This window comes from Camellia sinensis, chromosome 14 (assembly GCF_055761805.1).
Source record: "Camellia sinensis isolate YWXY chromosome 14, ASM5576180v1, whole genome shotgun sequence".
In the NCBI taxonomy this organism is placed as follows: domain Eukaryota; kingdom Viridiplantae; phylum Streptophyta; class Magnoliopsida; order Ericales; family Theaceae; genus Camellia; species Camellia sinensis.
In genome coordinates, this window is record NC_138974.1 from 144,944,276 (window position 1) to 144,963,255 (window position 18,980).

The following is an 18,980-nucleotide window of genomic DNA, read 5'->3' on the forward strand; positions in this document are numbered from 1 at the left end:
CCATGCCACAGCCAAGGCTGGCCAGCCCAAGCCAGCAGCATGCCATGCCAAGGCCAAGGCCAGCAGCATGCCATGCCACGGCCAAGGCAGCCCAGCCAAAGCCAGCAGCATGCCATGCCAAGGCCAAGGCCAGCAGCATGCCATGCCACGGCCAAGGCAGCCCAGCCAAAGCCAGCAGCATGCCATGCCAAGGCCTAGGCCAGCAGCATGCCATGCCACGGCCAAGGCAGGCCAGCCAAAGCCTGCAGCATGCCATCCCAAGGCCTAGGACAGCAGCATGCCATTCCACGGCCAAGGCAGGCCAGCCAAAGCCAGCAGCATGCCATGCCAAGGGCAAGGCCAGCAGCATGCCATGCCACGGCCAAGGCAGGCCAGCCAAAGCCAGCAGCATGCCATGCCAAGGCCAAGGCCAGCAGCATGCCATGCCACGGCTGAGGCAGCCCAGCCAAATCCAGCAGCATGCCATGCCAAGGCCAAGGCCAGCAGCATGCGATGCCACGGCCCAGGCAGCCCAGCCAAAGCCAGCAGCATGCCATGCCAAGGCCTAGGCCAGCAGCATGCCATGCCACGGCCAAGGCAGGCCAGCCAAAGCCAGCAGCATGCCATGCCAAGGCCAAGGCCAGCAGCATGCCATGCCACGGCCAAGGCAGCCCAGACAAAGCCAGCAGCATGCCATGCCAAGGCCAAGGCAGCAGCATGCGACGCCACGGCCAAGACAGCCCAGCCAAAGCCAGCAGCATGCCATGCCAAGGCCTAGGCCAGCAGCATGCCATGCCATGGCCAAGGCAGGCCAGCCAAAGCCAGCAGCTTGCCATGCCAAGGCCAAGGCCAGCAGCATGCCATGCCACGGCCAAGGCTGCCCAGCCAAAGCCAGCAGCATGCCATGCCAAGGCCAAGGCCAGCAGCATGCCATGCCACGGCCAAGGCAGGCCAGCCAAAGCCTGCAGCATGCCATCCCAAGGCCTAGGACAGCAGCATGCCATGCCACGGCCAAGGCAGGCCAGCCAAAGCCAGCAGCATGCCATGCCAAGGGCAAGGCCAGCAGCATGCCATGCCACGGCCAAGGCAGGCCAGCCAAAGCCAGCAGCATGCCATGCCAAGGCCAAGGCCCGCAGCATGCCATGCCACGGCCAAGGCAGCCCAGACAAAGCCAGCAGCATGCCATGCCAAGGCCAAGGCCAGCAGCATGCGACGCCACGGCCAAGACAGCCCAGCCAAAGCCAGCAGCATGCCATGCCAAGGCCTAGGCCAGCAGCATGCCATGCCATGGCCAAGGCAGGCCAACCAAAGCCAGCAGCTTGCCATGCCAAGGCCAAGGCCAGCAGCATGCCATGCCACGGCCAAGGCTGCCTAGCCAAAGCCAGCAGCATGCCATGCCAAGGCCAAGGCCAGCAGCATGCCATGCCACGGCAAAGGCAGCCCAACCAAAGCCAGCAGCTTGCCATGCCAAGGCCAAGGACAGCACCATGCGATGCCACGGCCAAGGCAGCCCAGCCAAAGCCAGCAGCATGCCATGCCAAGGCCTAGGCCAGCAGCATGCCATGCCACGGAGAAGGCAGGCCAGCCAAAGCCCACAGCATGCCATGCCAAGGCCAAGGCCAGCAGCATGCCATGCCACGGCCAAGGCAGCCCAGCCAAAGCCAGCAGCATGCCATGCCAAGGCCAAGGCCAGCAGCATGCGATGCCACGGGCAAGGCAGCCCAGCCAAAGCCAGCAGCATTCCATGCCAAGGCCTAGGCCAGCAGCATGCCATGCCACGGCCAAGGCAGCCCAGCCCAAGCCAGCAGCATGCCATGCCAAGGCCAAGGCCAGCAGCATGCCATGCCACGGCCAAGGCAGGCCAGCCAAAGCCAGCAGCATGCCATGCCAAGGCCAAGGCCAGCAGCATGCCATGCCACGGCCAAGGCAGCCCAGCCAAAGCCAGCAGCATGCCATGCCAAGGCCAAGGCCCGCAGCATGCGATGCCACGGGCAAGGCAGCCCAGCCAAAGCCAGCAGCATGCCATGCCAAGGCCAAGGCCAGCAGCATGCCATGCCACGGCCAAGGCAGCCCAGCCAAAGCCAGCAGCATGCCATGCCAAGGCCAAGGCCAGCAGCATGCGATGCCACGGGCAAGGCAGCCCAGCCAAAGCCCGCAGCATGCCATGCCAAGGCCTAGGCCAGCAGCATGCCATGCCATGGCCAAGGCAGCCCAGCAAAAGCCAGCAGCATGCCATGCCACGGCCAAGGCCAGCAGCATGCCATGCCACGGCCAAGGCAGGCCAGCCAAAGCCAGCAGCATGCCATGCCAAGGCCAAGGCCAGCAGCATGCCATGCCACGGCCAAGCCAGCCCAGCCAAAGCCAGCAGCATGCCATGCCAAGGCCAAGGCCAGCTGCATGCCATGCCACGGCCAAGACAGCCCAGCCAAAGCCAGCAGCATGCCATGCCAAGGCCAAGGCCAGCAGCATGCCATGCCACGGCCAATGCAGGCCAGCCAAAGCCAGCAGCATGCCATGCCAAGGCCAAGGCCAGCAGCATGCCATGCCACGGCCAAGGCAGGCCAGCCAAAGCCAGCAGCATGCCATGCCAAGGCCAAGGCCAGCAGCATGCCATGCCACGGCCAAGGCAGCCCAGCAAAAGCCAGCAACATGCCATGCCAAGGCCTAGGCCAGCAGCATGCCATGCCACGGCCAAGGCAGGCCAGCCAAAGCCAGCAGCATGCCATGCCAAGGCCAAGGCCAGCAGCATGCCATGCCACGGCCGAGGCAGCCCAGCCAAATCCAGTAGCATGCCATGCCAAGGCCAAGGCCAGCAGCATGCGATGCCACGGCCCAGGCAGCCCAGCCAAAGCCAGCAGCATGCCATGCCAAGGCCTAGGCCAGCAGCATGCCATGCCACAGCCAAGGCTGGCCAGCCCAAGCCAGCAGCATGCCATGCCAAGGCCAAGGCCAGCAGCATGCCATGCCACGGCCAAGGCAGCCCAGCCAAAGCCAGCAGCATGCCATGCCAAGGCCAAGGCCAGCAGCATGCCATGCCACGGCCAAGGCAGCCCAGCCAAAGCCAGCAGCATGCCATGCCAAGGCCTAGGCCAGCAGCATGCCATGCCACGGCCAAGGCAGGCCAGCCAAAGCCTGCAGCATGCCATCCCAAGGCCTAGGACAGCAGCATGCCATTCCACGGCCAAGGCAGGCCAGCCAAAGCCAGCAGCATGCCATGCCAAGGGCAAGGCCAGCAGCATGCCATGCCACGGCCAAGGCAGGCCAGCCAAAGCCAGCAGCATGCCATGCCAAGGCCAAGGCCAGCAGCATGCCATGCCACGGCTGAGGCAGCCCAGCCAAATCCAGCAGCATGCCATGCCAAGGCCAAGGCCAGCAGCATGCGATGCCACGGCCCAGGCAGCCCAGCCAAAGCCAGCAGCATGCCATGCCAAGGCCTAGGCCAGCAGCATGCCATGCCACGGCCAAGGCAGGCCAGCCAAAGCCAGCAGCATGCCATGCCAAGGCCAAGGCCAGCAGCATGCCATGCCACGGCCAAGGCAGCCCAGACAAAGCCAGCAGCATGCCATGCCAAGGCCAAGGCAGCAGCATGCGACGCCACGGCCAAGACAGCCCAGCCAAAGCCAGCAGCATGCCATGCCAAGGCCTAGGCCAGCAGCATGCCATGCCATGGCCAAGGCAGGCCAGCCAAAGCCAGCAGCTTGCCATGCCAAGGCCAAGGCCAGCAGCATGCCATGCCACGGCCAAGGCTGCCCAGCCAAAGCCAGCAGCATGCCATGCCAAGGCCAAGGCTAGCAGCATGCCATGCCAAGGCCAAGGCCAGCCCAGCCCAAGCCAGCAGCATGCCATGCCAAGGCCAAGGCCAGCAGCATGCCATGCCACGGCCAAGGCAGGCCAGCCAATGCCAGCAGCATGCCATGCCAAGGCCAAGGCCAGCAGCATGCCATGCCACAGCCAAGGCAGCCCAGCCAAAGCCAGCAGCATGCCATGCCAGGGCCAAGGCAAGCACCATGCGATGCCACGGGCAAGGCAGCCCAGCCAAAGCCAGCAGCATGCCATGCCAAGGCCAAAGCCAGCAGCATGCCATGCCAAGGCCAAGGCCAGCAGCATGCCATGCCACAGCCAAGGCAGCCCAGCCAAAGCCAGCAGCATGCCATGCCAGGGCCAAGGCAAGCACCATGCGATGCCACGGGCAAGGCAGCCCAGCCAAAGCCAGCAGCATGCCATGCCAAGGCCAAAGCCAGCAGCATGCCATGCCAAGGCCAAGGCCAGCAGCATGCCATGCCACGGCCAAGGCAGCCCAGCCAAAGCCAGCAGCATGCCATGCCAAGGCCAAGGCCAGCAGCATGCCATGCCACGGCCAAGGCCCGCAGCATGCCATGCCAAGGCCAAGGCCAAGGCCAAGGCAGCCCATTCGAAGCCAGCAACATTCCATGCCAAGGCCAACGCAAGCCCAGCCAAAGCCAGCGGCATGCCATGCCATGGCCAAGGCCAGCCGCATGTCTTGCCACGGCCTTGTCCCGTAGCGTGGCGTGCCTTGGCCTTGGGCTAGAACATCGCATGCCACGCCCTTGGCAAGCAATCCTGTCCCTCGTGTAATTGCCATTTGGTTTGGCCTTGACTTACGTATATGTTGCCCTGCGAAATGCATGTCCCTCGGGTAATAGCCGTTTGGTTGCCTTTGACTTGCGAACACGTTGCTAGTGCTTTCCCCAGTGGAAGCTTGTTGGGAAAAATATGTCCCTCGGAAGTTGCCTGTTGCGTTAGTTATTTGCATTCGAGCTATCCGATGCTTGCTCGGTTTCTCTAAGAGTTTTTGCACGTTCGTCGGGCTTTTTAATTATTTATTTACTCATAAAAATTATAATAAAATAAATAAAAAATAAAAAAATAATTAAAAAAATTACTACAATTACTAGTGCCACATCTTATAATTGTTGGAATTTTTCTACAATTTTTTGAGTATTTTTAGTAATTTTTATTATTTTTTAAGTATTAAAATTGAAATAAATTAAAATAAAATATTCCGGGTGCCAAATATTTTTTTATAATTTTTTTTATGGTGTATTAAATTATTTCATACAACTTTCATGTTGAAAGTTTTGGCAAAAAACCATTACTTTCTAAAAAACCCCCATTATGACTCCTCGAACATGCTTGATGTTTCCTCCTGTCAGATTGAAAAGGGCTTAACAGGCTATTATAAGGGGGGGGGCACCTCCCTTAAGGCTGGCCAGCATGGCCAGGCCACAGGCCACGCCTATGCCTAGGCGGGCGCTTGGCACATGCCATCGCTTGGCTTGTGGCATTGGCTTGTGGCATCGAAACTACATAGCCAAGCACGGGATGCGTCGAGTGGCGGCCCGCGGTGGTGGCGGTGGCACGTTGGCCTAGGCCAGCATGCCATGCCACAGCCTCGTCCAGCAACATGGCATGCCAAAGCCTTGGCCAGCAGCATGCCATGCCCAGGCCTTGGCAAGCATGTCATGCCACGGCCTTGGCCAGCAGCATGCCATGCCCCGGCCTTGGCCAGCATGTCATGCCACGGCCTTGGCCAGCAGCATGCCATGCCACAGCCTTGGCCAGCAACATGGCATGCCAAAGCCTTGGCCAGCAGCACGCCATGCCCCGGCCTTGGCAAGCTTGTCATGCCACGGCCATGGCCAGCAGCGTGCCATGCCCCGGCCTTGGCCAGCAGCGTGCCATGCCCCGGCCTTGGCCAGCAGCGTGCCATGCCACGGCCTTGGCCAGCAGCATGCCATGCCACGGCCTTGGCCAGCGACATGGCATGCCAAAGCCTTGGCCGGCAGCATGCCATGCCGCGGCCTTCGCCGGCAGCATGCCATGCCGCGGCCTTTGCCAGCAGCATGGCAAGCCCAAGCCTTGGTCAGCAGCAGCATGCCATGCCAACGCCTTGGCCAGTAGCATGGCATGCCTTGCCACGGCCTCGTCCAGCAGCATGGCATGCCACGCCACGGCCTCGGCCATCAGCATGCCTTGCCACGGCCTCGGCCATCAGCATGCCTTGCCACGGCCTCGTCCAGCAGCGTGGCATGCCCCGGCCTTGGCCAGCAGCATGTCATGCCACGGCCTTGGCAAGCATGCCAAGCCACGGCCTTGGCAAGCATGCCATGTCCCTCGGGTAATTGTACAAGTTGCCTTGCGAAATGCATGTCCCTCGGTTAAATCGCCATTTGGTTGGCTTTGGCGTGCGAACGAGTTGCCTGTGCTTTCCTTGTGGAAGCTTGTTGCGAGAAGTATGTCCCTCGAAAGTTGCCTGTTGCGTTTGTTATTCGCATTCGCGCTAACCGGTGCTTGCTCGGCCTCTCTAAATGTTTTCGCGCGTTCGTCGGGCTTCTTAGTCCTTCGGGGGGCGATTCGTTATGGGGGGCTGGTGCACAGTGTACGTCGTGGCGCGTGAGTTGTGTTCGGTTTGTGCGAGTTGGAGGGATCCCTGCCTGTGCAGCGAACTCCACTGGTGCATTCCTCCATGTCCCTCGGGTGATCGCCTTTAGGTTGTCTTCGACTCGCCTTCGGGTTGCCTGCGCTTCCCTAGTGGAAGGTGCCTTGCGAAAAGCGTGTCCCTCGGGTAATTGCCATTTGGTTGGCTTTGACGTTCGAACGAGTTGCCTATGCTTTCCTAGTGGAAGCTTGTTGCGAAAAGTATGTCCCTCGAAAGTTGCCTGTTGCGCTTGTTATTTGCATTCGCGCTAACCGGTGCTTGCTCGGCCTCTCTAAATGTTTTCGCGCGTTCGTCGGGCTTCTTAGTCCTTCGGGGGGTGATTCGTTTTGGGGGGCTGGTGCACAGTGTACGTCGTGGCGCGTGAGTTGTGTTCGGTTTGTGCGAGTTGGAGGGATCCCTGCCTGTGCAGCGAACTCCACTGGTGCATTCCTCCATGTCCCTCGGGTGATCGCCTTTAGGTTGTCTTCGACTCGCCTTCGGGTTGCCTGCGCTTCCCTAGTGGAAGGTGCCTTGCGAAAAGCGTGTCCCTCGGGTAATTGCCATTTGGTTGGCTTTGACGTTCGAACGAGTTGCCTATGCTTTCCTAGTGGATGCTTGTTGCGAAAAGTATGTCCCTCGAAAGTTGCCTGTTGCGCTTGTTACTTGCATTCGCGCTAACCGGTGCTTGCTCGGCCTCTCTAAATGTTTTCGCGCGTTCGTCGGGCTTCTTAGTCCTTCGGGGGGTGATTCGTTTTGGGGGGCTGGTGCACAGTGTACGTTGTGGCGCGTGAGTTGTGTTCGGTTTGTGCGAGTTGGACGGATCCCTGCCTGTGCAGCGAACTCCACTGGTGCATTCCTCCATGTCCCTCGGGTGATCGCCTTTAGGTTGTCTTCGACTCGCCTTCGGGTTGTCTGCGCTTCCCTAGTGGAAGGTGCCTTGCGAAAAGCTGTCCCTCGGGTAATTGCCATTTGGTTGGCTTTGACGTTCGAACGAGTTGCCTGTGCTTTCCTAGTGGAACCTTGTTGCGAAAAGTATGTCCCTCGAAAGTTGCCTGCGGTTTCCCAGTGGAAGGTTGTCGTGAAAGTTATGTCCCCCGGAAGTTGCTTGTTGCCTTTTGTTATTTGCAGTCGCGCTAACCGGTGCTTGCTCAGCTTCTCTAAATGTTTTCCCACGTTCGTCGGGCTTCTTAGTCCTGCGGGGTGTGATTCGTTTCGGGCGGCTGGTGCGTAGTGTACGTCGTGGCGCGTGAGTTGTGTTTGGTTTGTGCGAGTTGGATGGATCCCTGCCTGTGCAGCGAACTCCACCGGTGCATTCCTCTTCATCGTCCGCGGGATTCCTACAGGTTGCCTGCGCTTTCCCTAGCGGTAAAGGTCCCTGCGAAAAGCTATGTCCCTCGGTTTGTTGCCGTTCGGTTGGCTTTGACTTGCCTACGAGTTGCCTGCGCTCTCCTAGTGGAAGCTCCTTGCGAAAATTTATGTCCCTCGGTTGGTAGCCGTCCGGTTGGCTTTGACTTGCCTACAAGCTAGTTGCCTGCGCTTCCCCAGTGGAAGGTGCCTTGCGAAAAGCATGCCCCTCGGGTAATTGCCATCTCGTTGGCTTTGACTTGCGAACGAGCTGCCTGTGCTTTCCAAGTGGAAGCTTGCTGCGAAAAGTATGTCCCTCGGAAGTTTTGCACGTTGCCTTTGTTACCTGCAGTCGCGCTAACCGGTGCTTGCTCGGCTTCTCTGAATGTTCTCGCACGTTCGTCTGGCTTCTTAGTCCTTCGGGGTGCGATTCGTTTCGGGCGGCTGGTGCGTAGTGTACGTCGTGGCGCGTGAGTTGTGTTTGGTTTGTGTGAGTTGGATGGATCCCTGCCTGTGCAGCGAACTCCTCTGGTGCATTCCTCTTCATTTGTGCTCGGGGGCAAAATCTTGCCTTCTGCCTCGCGTGGGTTCCTGTGTTGCCTACCTAAAGAAAAGGAATTCGGTCCGTATCGTGTGCCTATATTCTCCTCGCCACCTCGTGGCGCTGGGGGAACCCCAAAGTATCTCCCGTGTTCCGTGCTGTCCTCTCACGTTGCCGTGTCGGTGGCATTGCCCGCGGGCAGTTATGCTCGTGCTCTCGGATTCGGAGCCTTGTGCGGGTACACGGGGTCTTCGACCTCCGTTTTCCCGCCAAGCGTTCGTCGCTCGTTGCGGGCTACGGCCGCGCCTGCAGCATGCCATGCCACGGCCAAGGCAGCCCAGCCAAAGCCAGCAGCATGCCATGCCAAGGCCAAGGCCAGCAGCAAGCCATGCCACGGCCAAGGCAGCCCAGCCAAAGCCAGCAGCATGCCATGCCAAGGCCAAGGCCAGCAGCATGCCATGCCACGGCCAATGCAGCCCAGCCAAAGCCAGAAGCATGCCATGCCAAGGCCAAGGCCAGCAACATGCCATGCCACGGCCAAGGCAGGCCAGCCAAAGCCAGCCGCATGCCATGCCAAGGCCAAGGCCAGCAGCATGCCATGCCACGGCCAAGGCTGCCCAGCCAAAGCCAGCAGCATGCCATGCCAAGGCCAAGGCCAGCAGCAAGCCAGCAGCATGCCAAGGCCAAGGCCAGCAGCAAGCCAGCAGCATGCCATGCCAAGGCCAAGGCCAGCAGCATGCCATGCCAAGGCCAAGGCAGCCCAGCCAAAGCCAGCAGCCTGCCATGCCAAGGCCAAGGCCAGCAGCATGCCATGCCACGGCCAAGGCAGCCCAGCCAAAGCGAGAAGCATGCCATGCCAAGGCCAAGGCCAGCAGCATGCCATGCCACGGCCAAGGCAGGCCAGCCAAAGCCAGCAGCATGCCATGCCAAGGCCAAGGCCAGCAGCATGCCATGCCACGGCCAAGGCAGCCCAGCCAAAGCCAGCAGCATGCCATGCCAAGGCCAAGGCCAGCAGCATGCCATGCCACGGCCAAGGCAGGCCAGCCAAAGCCAGCAGCATGCCATGCCAAGGCCAAGGCCAGCAGCATGCCTTGCCACGGCCAAGGCAGCCCAGCCAAAACCAGCAGCATGCCATGCCAAGGCCAAGGCCAGCAGCATGCCATGCCACGGCCAAGGCAGCCCAGCCAAAGCCAGCAGCATGCCATGCCAAGGCCTAGGCCAGCAGCATGCCATGCCACGGCCAAGGCAGCCCAGCCCAAGCCAGCAGCATGCCATGCGAAGGCCAAGGCCAGCTGCATGCCATGCCACGGCCAAGGCCCGCAGCATGCCATGCCAAGGCCAAGGCCAAGGCCAAGGCAGCCCATTCGAAGCCAGCAACATTCCATGCCAAGGCCAACGCAAGCCCAGCCAAAGCCAGCGGCATGCCATGCCAAGGCCAAGGCCAGCCGCATGTCTTGCCACGGCCTTGTCCCGCAGCGTGGCGTGCCTTGGCCTTGGGCTAGAACATCGCATGCCACGCCCTTGGCAAGCAATCCTGTCCCTCGTGTAATTGCCATTTGGTTTGGCTTTGACTTACGTATATGTTGCCCTGCGAAATGCATGTCCCTCGGGTAATAGCCGTTTGGTTGCCTTTGACTTGCGAACACGTTGCTAGTGCTTTCCCCAGTGGAAGCTTGTTGGGAAAAATATGTCCCTCGGAAGTTGCCTGTTGCGTTTGTTATTTGCATTCGAGCTATCCGATGCTTGCTCGGTTTCTCTAAGAGTTTTTGCACGTTCGTCGGGCTTTTTAATTATTTATTTACTCATAAAAATTATAATAAAATAAATAAAAAATAAAAAAATAATTAAAAAAATTACTATAATTACTAGTGCCTCATCTTATAATTGTTGGAATTTTTCTAGAATTTTTTGAGTATTTTTAGTAATTTTTATTATTTTTTAAGTATTAAAATTGAAATAAATTAAAATAAAATATTCCGGGTGCCAAATATTTTTTTATAATTTTTTTTATGGTGTATTAAATTATTTCATACAACTTTCATGTTGAAAGTTTTGGCAAAAAACCATTACTTTTTAAAAAACCCCATTATGACTCCTCGAACATGCTTGATGTTTCCTCCTGCCAGATTGAAAAGGGCTTAACAGGCTATTATAAGGGGGGGGCACCTCCCTTAAGGCTGGCCAGCATGGCCAGGCCACAGGCCACGCCTATGCCTAGGCGGGCGCTTGGCACATGCCATCGCTTGGCTTGTGGCATTGGCTTGTGGCATCGAAACTACATAGCCAAGCACGGGATGCGTCGAGTGGCGGCCCGCGGTGGTGGCGGTGGCACGTTGGCCTAGGCCAGCATGCCATGCCACAGCCTCGTCCAGCAACATGGCATGCCAAAGCCTTGGCCAGCAGCATGCCATGCCCTGGCCTTGGCAAGCATGTCATGCCACGGCCTTGGCCAGCAGCATGCCATGCCACGGCCTTGGCCAGCATGTCATGCCACGGCCTTGGCCAGCAGCATGCCATGCCACAGCCTTGGCCAGCAACATGGCATGCCAAAGCCTTGGCCAGCAGCACGCCATGCCCCGGCCTTGGCAAGCTTGTCATGCCACGGCCATGGCCAGCAGCGTGCCATGCCCCGGCCTTGGCCAGCAGCGTGCCATGCCCCGGCCTTGGCCAGCAGCGTGCCATGCCCCGGCCTTGGCCAGCAGCATGTCATGCCACGGCCTTGGCCAGCAGCATGCCATGCCACGGCCTTGGCCAGCGACATGGCATGCCAAAGCCTTGGCCGGCAGCATGCCATGCCGCGGCCTTGGCCGGCAGCATGCCATGCCGCGGCCTTTGCCAGCAGCATGGCAAGCCCAAGCCTTGGTCAGCAGCAGCATGCCATGCCAACGCCTTGGCCAGCAGCATGGCATGCCTTGCCACGGCCTCGTCCAGCAGCATGGCATGCCACGCCACGGCCTCGGCCATCAGCATGCCTTGCCACGGCCTCGGCCATCAGCATGCCTTGCCACGGCCTCGTCCAGCAGCATGGCATGCCCCGGCCTTGGCCAGCAGCATGTCATGCCACGGCCTTGGCAAGCATGCCAAGCCACGGCCTTGGCAAGCATGCCATGTCCCTCGGGTAATTGTACAAGTTGCCTTGCGAAATGCATGTCCCTCGGTTAAATCGCCATTTGGTTGGCTTTGGCGTGCGAACGAGTTGCCTGTGCTTTCCTTGTGGAAGCTTGTTGCGAGAAGTATGTCCCTCGAAAGTTGCCTGTTGCGTTTGTTATTCGCATTCGCGCTAACCGGTGCTTGCTCGGCCTCTCTAAATGTTTTCGCGCGTTCGTCGGGCTTCTTAGTCCTTCGGGGGGCGATTCGTTTTGGGGGGCTGGTGCACAGTGTACGTCGTGGCGCGTGAGTTGTGTTCGGTTTGTGCGAGTTGGAGGGATCCCTGCCTGTGCAGCGAACTCCACTGGTGCATTCCTCCATGTCCCTCGGGTGATCGCCTTTAGGTTGTCTTCGACTCGCCTTCGGGTTGCCTGCGCTTCCCTAGTGGAAGGTGCCTTGCGAAAAGCGTGTCCCTCGGGTAATTGCCATTTGGTTGGCTTTGACGTTCGAACGAGTTGCCTATGCTTTCCTAGTGGAAGCTTGTTGTGAAAAGTATGTCCCTCGAAAGTTGCCTGTTGCGCTTGTTATTTGCATTCGCGCTAACCGGTGCTTGCTCGGCCTCTCTAAATGTTTTCGCGCGTTCGTCGGGCTTCTTAGTCCTTCGGGGGGTGATTCGTTTTGGGGGGCTGGTGCACAGTGTACGTCGTGGCGCGTGAGTTGTGTTCGGTTTGTGCGAGTTGGAGGGATCCCTGCCTGTGCAGCGAACTCCACTGGTGCATTCCTCCATGTCCCTCGGGTGATCGCCTTTAGGTTGTCTTCGACTCGCCTTCGGGTTGCCTGCGCTTCCCTAGTGGAAGGTGCCTTGCGAAAAGCGTGTCCCTCGGGTAATTGCCATTTGGTTGGCTTTGACGTTCGAACGAGTTGCCTATGCTTTCCTAGTGGATGCTTGTTGCGAAAAGTATGTCCCTCGAAAGTTGCCTGTTGCGCTTGTTACTTGCATTCGCGCTAACCGGTGCTTGCTCGGCCTCTCTAAATGTTTTCGCGCGTTCGTCGGGCTTCATAGACCTTCGGGGGGTGATTCGTTTTGGGGGGCTGGTGCACAGTGTACGTCGTGGCGCGTGAGTTGTGTTCGGTTTGTGCGAGTTGGACGGATCCCTGCCTGTGCAGCGAACTCCACTGGTGCATTCCTCCATGTCCCTCGGGTGATCGCCTTTAGGTTGTCTTCGACTCGCCTTCGGGTTGTCAGCGCTTCCCTAGTGGAAGGTGCCTTGCGAAAAGCTGTCCCTCGGGTAATTGCCATTTGGTTGGCTTTGACGTTCGAACGAGTTGCCTGTGCTTTCCTAGTGGAAGGTTGTTGCGAAAAGTATGTCATGCCAAGGCCAAGGCCAGCAGCATGCCATGCCAAGGCCAAGGCAGCCCAGCCAAAGCCAGCAGCCTGCCATGCCAAGGCCAAGGCCAGCAGCATGCCATGCCACGGCCAAGGCAGGCCAGCCAAAGCCAGCAGCATGCCATGCCAAGGCCTAGGCCAGCAGCATGCCATGCCACGGCCAAGGCAGCCCAGCCAAAGCCAGCAACATGCCATGCCAAGGCCAAGGCCAGCAGCATGCCATGCCAAGGCCAAGGCTGCCCGGCCAAAGCCAGCAGCATGCCATGCCAAGGCCAAGGCCAGCAGCATGCCATGCCACGGCCAAGGCAGCCCAACCAAAGCCAGCAGCATGCCATGCCAAGGCCAAGGCAGCCCAGCCAAAGCCAGCAGCATGCCATGCCAAGGCCAAGGCCAGCAGCAAGCCATGCCACGGCCAAGGCAGCCCAGCCAAAGCCAGCAGCATGCCATGCCAAGGCCAAGGCCAGCAGCATGCCATGCCACGGCCAAGGCAGCCCAGCCAAAGCCAGAAGCATGCCATGCCAAGGCCAAGGCCAGCAGCATGCCATGCCCCGGCCAAGGCAGGCCAGCCAAAGCCAGCCGCATGCCATGCCAAGGCCAAGGCCAGCAGCATGCCATGCCACGGCCATGGCTGCCCAGCCAAAGCCAGCAGCATGCCATGCCAAGGCCAAGGCCAGCAGCATGCCATGCCAAGGCCAAGGCCAGCAGCATGCCATGCCAAGGCCAAGGCAGCCCAGCCAAAGCCAGCTGCCTGCCATGCCAAGGCCAAGGCAGCCCAGCCAAAGCCAGCAGCCTGCCATGCCAAGGCCAAGGCCAGCAGCATGCGATGCCACGGCCAAGGCAGCCCAGCCAATGCCAGCAGCAAGCCATGCCATGGCCAAGGCCAGCAGCATGCCATGCCACGGCCAAGGCAGGCCAGCCAAAGCCAGCAGCATGCCATGCCAAGGACTAGGCCAGCAGCATGCCATGCCACGGCCAAGGCAGCCCAGCCCAAGCCAGCAGCATGCCATGCCATGGCCAAGGCCAGCAGCATGCCATGCCACGGCCAAGGCAGGCCAGCCAAAGCCAGCAGCATGCCATGCCAAGGCCAAGGCCAGCAGCATGCCATGCCACGGCCAAGGCAGCCCAGCCAATGCCAGCAACAAGCCATGCCAAGGCCAAGGCCAGCAGCATGCCATGCCACGGCCAAGGCAGGCCAGCCAAAGCCAGCAGCATGCCATGCCAAGGCCTAGGCCAGCAGCATGCCATGCCACGGCCAAGGCAGCCCAGCCCAAGCCAGCAGCATGCCATGCCATGGCCAAGTCCAGCAGCATGCCATGCCACGGCCAAGGCAGGCCAGCCAAAGCCAGCAGCATGCCATGCCAAGGCCAAGGCCAGCAGCATGCCATGCCACGGCCAAGGCAGCCCAGCCAAAGCCAGCAGCATGCCATGCCAAGGCCAAGGCCAGCAGCATGCCATGGCACGGCCAAGGCAGGCCAGCCAAAGCCAGCAGCATGCCATGCCAAGGCCAAGGCCAGCCGCATGCCATGCCACGGCCAAGGCAGGCCAGCCAAAGCCAGCAGCATGCCATGCCAAGGCCAAGGCCAGCAGCATGCCATGCCACGGCCAAGGCAGGCCAGCCAAAGCCAGCAGCATGCCATGCCAAGGCCAAGGCCAGCAGCATGCCATGCCACGGCCAAGGCAGCCCAGCCAAAGCCCGCAGCATGCCATGCCAAGGCCAAGGCCAGCAGCATGCGATGCCACGGCCAAGGCAGCCCAGCCAATGCCAGCAGCAAGCCATGCCAAGGCCAAGGCCAGCAGCATGCCATGCCACGGCCAAGGCAGGCCAGCCAAAGCCAGCAGCATGCCATGCCAAGGCCTAGGCCAGCAGCATGCCATGCCACGGCCAAGGCAGCCCAGCCCAAGCCAGCAGCATGCCATGCCATGGCCAAGGCCAGCAGCATGCCATGCCACGGCCAAGGCAGGCCAGCCAAAGCCAGCAGCATGGCATGCCAATACCAAGGCCAGCCGCATGCCATGCCACGGCCAAGGCAGCCCAGCCAAAGCCAGCAGCATGCCATGCCAAGGCCAAGGCCAGCAGCTTGCCATGCCACGGCCAAGGCAGGCCAGCCAAAGCCAGCAGCATGCCATGCCAAGGCCAAGGCCAGCAGCATGCCATGCCAAGGCCAAGGCAGGCCAGCCAAAGCCAGCAGCATGCCATGCCAAGGCCAAGTCCAGCAGCATGCCATGCCACGGCCAAGGCAATCCAGCCAAAGCCAGCAGCATGCCATGCCAAGGCCAAGGCCAGCAGCATGCGATGCCACGGCCAAGGCAGCCCAGCCAATGCCAGCAGCAAGCCATGCCAAGGCCAAGGCCAGCAGCATGCCATGCCACGGCCAAGGCAGCCCAGCCAAAGCCAGCAGCATGCCATGCCAAGGCCAAGGCCCGCAGCATGCCATGCCACGGCAAAGGCAGCCCAGCCAATGCCAGCAGCAAGCCATGCCAAGGCCAAGGCCAGCAGCATGCCATGCCACGGCCAAGGCAGGCCAGCCAAAGCCAGCAGCATGCCATGCCAAGGCCTAGGCCAGCAGCATGCCATGCCACGGCCAAGGCAGCCCAGCCCAAGCCAGCAGCATGCCATGCCATGGCCAAGGCCAGCAGCATGCCATGCCACGGCCAAGGCAGGCCAGTCAAAGCCAGCAGCATGCCATGCCAAGGCCAAGGCCAAGGCCAGCAGCATGCCATGCCACGGCCAAGGCAGCCCAGCCAAAGCCAGCAGCATGCCATGCCATGGCCAAGGCCAGCAGCATGCCATGGCACGGCCAAGGCAGGCCAGCCAAAGCCAGCAGCATGCCATGCCAAGGCCCAGGCCAGCAGCATGCCATGCCACGGCCAAGGCAGCCCAGCCAATGCAAGCAGCATGCCATGCCAAGGCCAAGGCCAGCAGCATGCCATTCCACGGCCATGGCAGCCCAGCCAAAGCCAGCAGCATGCCATGCCAAGGCCAAGGCCGGCAGCATCCCATGCCACGGCCAAGGCAGCCCAGCCCAAGCCGGCAGCATGCCATGCCATGGCCAAGGCCCGCAGCATGCCATGCCACGGCCAAGGCAGCCCAGCCAAAGCCAGCAGCATGCCATGCCAAGGCCAAGGCCAGCAGCATGCCATGCCACGGCCAAGGCAGCCCAGCCAAAGCCAGCAGCATGCCATGCCAAGGCCAAGGCCAGCAGCATGCCGTGCCACGGCCAAGGCAGCCCAGCCAAAGCCAGCAGCATGCCATGCCAAGGCCAAGGCCAGCAGCATGCCATGCCACGGCCAAGGTAGCCCAGCCAAAGCCAGCAGCATGCCATGCCAAGGCCAAGGCCAGCAGCATGCCGTGCCAAGGCCAAGGCCAGCAGCATGCCATGCCACGACCAAGGCCAGCAGCTTGCCATGCCAAGGCCAAGGCCAAGGCCAAGGCAGCCCATCCGAAGCCAGCAACATTCCATGCCAAGGCCAATGCAGCCCAGCCAAAGCCAGTGGCATGCCATGCCAAGGCCAAGGCCAGCCGCATGTCTTGCCACGACCTTGTCCCGCAGCGTGGCGTGCCTTGGCCTTGGGCTAGAACATCGCATGCCACGCCCTTGGCAAGCAATCCTGTCCCTCGTGTAATTGCCATTTGGTTTGGCTTTGACTTACGTATATGTTGCCCTGCGAAATGCATGTCCCTCGGGTAATAGCCGTTTGGTTGCCTTTGACTTGCGAACACGTTGCTAGTGCTTTCCCCAGTGGAAGCTTGTTGGGAAAAGTATGTCCCTCGGAAGTTGCCTGTTGCGTTTGTTATTTGCATTCGAGCTATCCGATGCTTGCTCGGTTTCTCTAAGAGTTTTTGCACGTTCGTCGGGCTTTTTAATTATTTATTTACTCATAAAAATTATAATAAAATAAATAAAAAATAAAAAAAATAATTAAAAAAATTACTATAATTACTAGTGCCTCATCTTATAATTGTTGGAATTTTTGTAGAATTTTTTGAGTATTTTTAGTAATTTTTATTATTTTTTAAGTATTAAAATTGAAATAAATTAAAATAAAATATTCCGGTGGCCAAATATTTTTTTATAATTTTTTTTATGGTGTATTAAATTATTTCATACAACTTTCATGTTGAAAGTTTTGGCAAAAAACCATTACTTTTTAAAAAAACCCCATTATGACTCCTCGAACATGCTTGGTGTTTCCTCCTGCCAGATTGAAAAGGGCTTAACAGGCTATTATAAGGGGGGGGCACCTCCCTTAAGGCTGGCCAGCATGGCCAGGCCATAGGCCACGCCTATGCCTAGGCGGGCGCTTGGCACATGCCATCGCTTGGCTTGTGGCATTGGCTTGTGGCATCGAAACTACATAGCCAAGCACGGGATGCGTCGAGTGGCGGCCCGCGGTGGTGGCGGTGGCACGTTGGCCTAGGCCAGCATGCCATGCCACAGCCTGGGTCAGCAACATGGCATGCCAAAGCCTTGGCCAGCAGCATGCCATGCCCTGGGCCTTGGCAAGCATGTCATGCCACGGCCTTGGCCAGCAGCATGCCATGCCACGGCCTTGGCCAGCAGCATGCCATGCCCCGGCCTTGGCCAGCATGTCATGCCACGGCCTTGGCCAGCAGCATGCCATGCCACAGCCTTGGCCAGCAGCATGCCATGCCCTGGCCTTGGCAAGCATGTCATGCCACGGCCTTGGCCAGCAGCATGGCATGCCAAAGCCTTGGCCAGCAGCATGCCATGCCCTGGCCTTGGCAAGCATGTCATGCCACGGCCTTGGCCAGCAGCATGCCATGCCCCGGCCTTGGCCAGCAGCATGCCATGCCCCGGCCTTGGCCAGCATGTCATGCCACGGCCTTGGCCAGCAGCATGCCATGCCACAGCCTTGGCCAGCAACATGGCATGCCAAAGCCTTGGCCAGCAGCACGCCATGCCCCGGCCTTGGCAAGCTTGTCATGCCACGGCCATGGCCAGCAGCGTGCCATGCCCCGGCCTTGGCCAGCAGCGTGCCTTGCCACGACCTTGGCCAGCAGCTTGCCATGCCCCGGCCTTGGCCAGCATGTCATGCCACGGCCTTGGCCAGCAGCATGCCATGCCACGGCCTTGGCCAGCAACATGGCATGCCAAAGCCTTGGCCGGCAGCATGCCATGCCGCGGCCTTGGCCGGCAGAATGCCATGCCGCGGCCTTTGCCAGCAGCATGGCAAGCCCAAGCCTTGGTCAGCAGCAGCATGCCATGCCAACGCCTTGGCCAGCAGCATGCCTTGCCACGGCCTCGTCCAGCAGCATGGCATGCCACGCCACGGCCTCGGCCATCAGCATGCCTTGCCACGCCACGGCCATCAGCATGCCTTGCCACGGCCTCGTCCAGCAGCATGGCATGCCCCGGCCTTGGCCAGCAGCATGTCAAGCCACGGCCTTGGCAAGCATGCCATGTCCCTCGGGTAATTGTACAAGTTGCCTTGCGAAATGCATGTCCCTCGGTTAAATTGCCATTTGGTTGGCTTTGGCGTGCGAACGAGTTGCCTGTGCTTTCCTTGTGGAAGCTTGTTGCGAGAAGTATGTCCCTCGAAAGTTGCCTGTTGCGTTTGTTATTCGCATTCGCGCTAACCGGTGCTTGCTCGGCCTCTCTAAATGTTTTCGCGCGTTCGTCGGGCTTCTTAGTCCTTCGGGGGGTGATTCGTTTTGGGGGGCTGGTGCACAGTGTACGTCGTGGCGCGTGAGTTGTGTTCGGTTTGTGCGAGTTGGAGGGATCCCTGCCTGTGCAGCGAACTCCACTGGTGCATTCCTCCATGTCCCTCGGGTGATGCCTTTAGGTTGTCTTCGACTCGCCTTCGGGTTGCCTGCGCTTCCCTAGTGGAAGGTGCCTTGCGAAAAGCCTGTCCCTCGGGTAATTGCCATTTGGTTGGCTTTGACGTTCGAACGAGTTGCCTGTGCTTTCCTAGTGGAAGCTTGTTGCGAAAAGTATGTCCCTCGGAAGTTTCCTGTTGCGCTTGTTATTTGCGTTCGCGCTAACCGTTGCTTGCTCGGCCTCTCTAAATGCTTTCGCGCGTTCGTCGGGCTTCTTGGTCCTTCGGGGGGTGATTCGTTTTGGGGGGCTGGTGCATAGTGTACGTCGTGGCGCGTGAGTTGTGTTCGGTTTGTGCGAGTTGGACGCATCCCTGCCTGTGCAGCGAACTCCACTGGTGCATTCCTCCATGTCCCTCGGGTGATC

At 59.7% G+C, this 18,980-nt stretch overlaps 1 long non-coding RNA gene across 1 annotated transcript in view; it reads left to right on the forward strand.

The window, feature by feature from the left end:
• Positions 1-6,156: 6,156 nt before the first annotated feature.
• The window catches only part of LOC145807375 (uncharacterized), a 13,276-nt gene continuing 452 nt past the window's right edge, over positions 6,157-18,980 (forward strand). Inside the window, exons 1-3 of the long non-coding RNA XR_014350414.1 lie at positions 6,157-7,289; positions 11,795-12,592; positions 18,583-18,980. The exon at positions 18,583-18,980 is cut by the window's right edge and continues 452 nt beyond it. This is a non-coding gene — a long non-coding RNA (uncharacterized LOC145807375). The remainder of the gene's footprint in view (positions 7,290-11,794; positions 12,593-18,582) is intronic.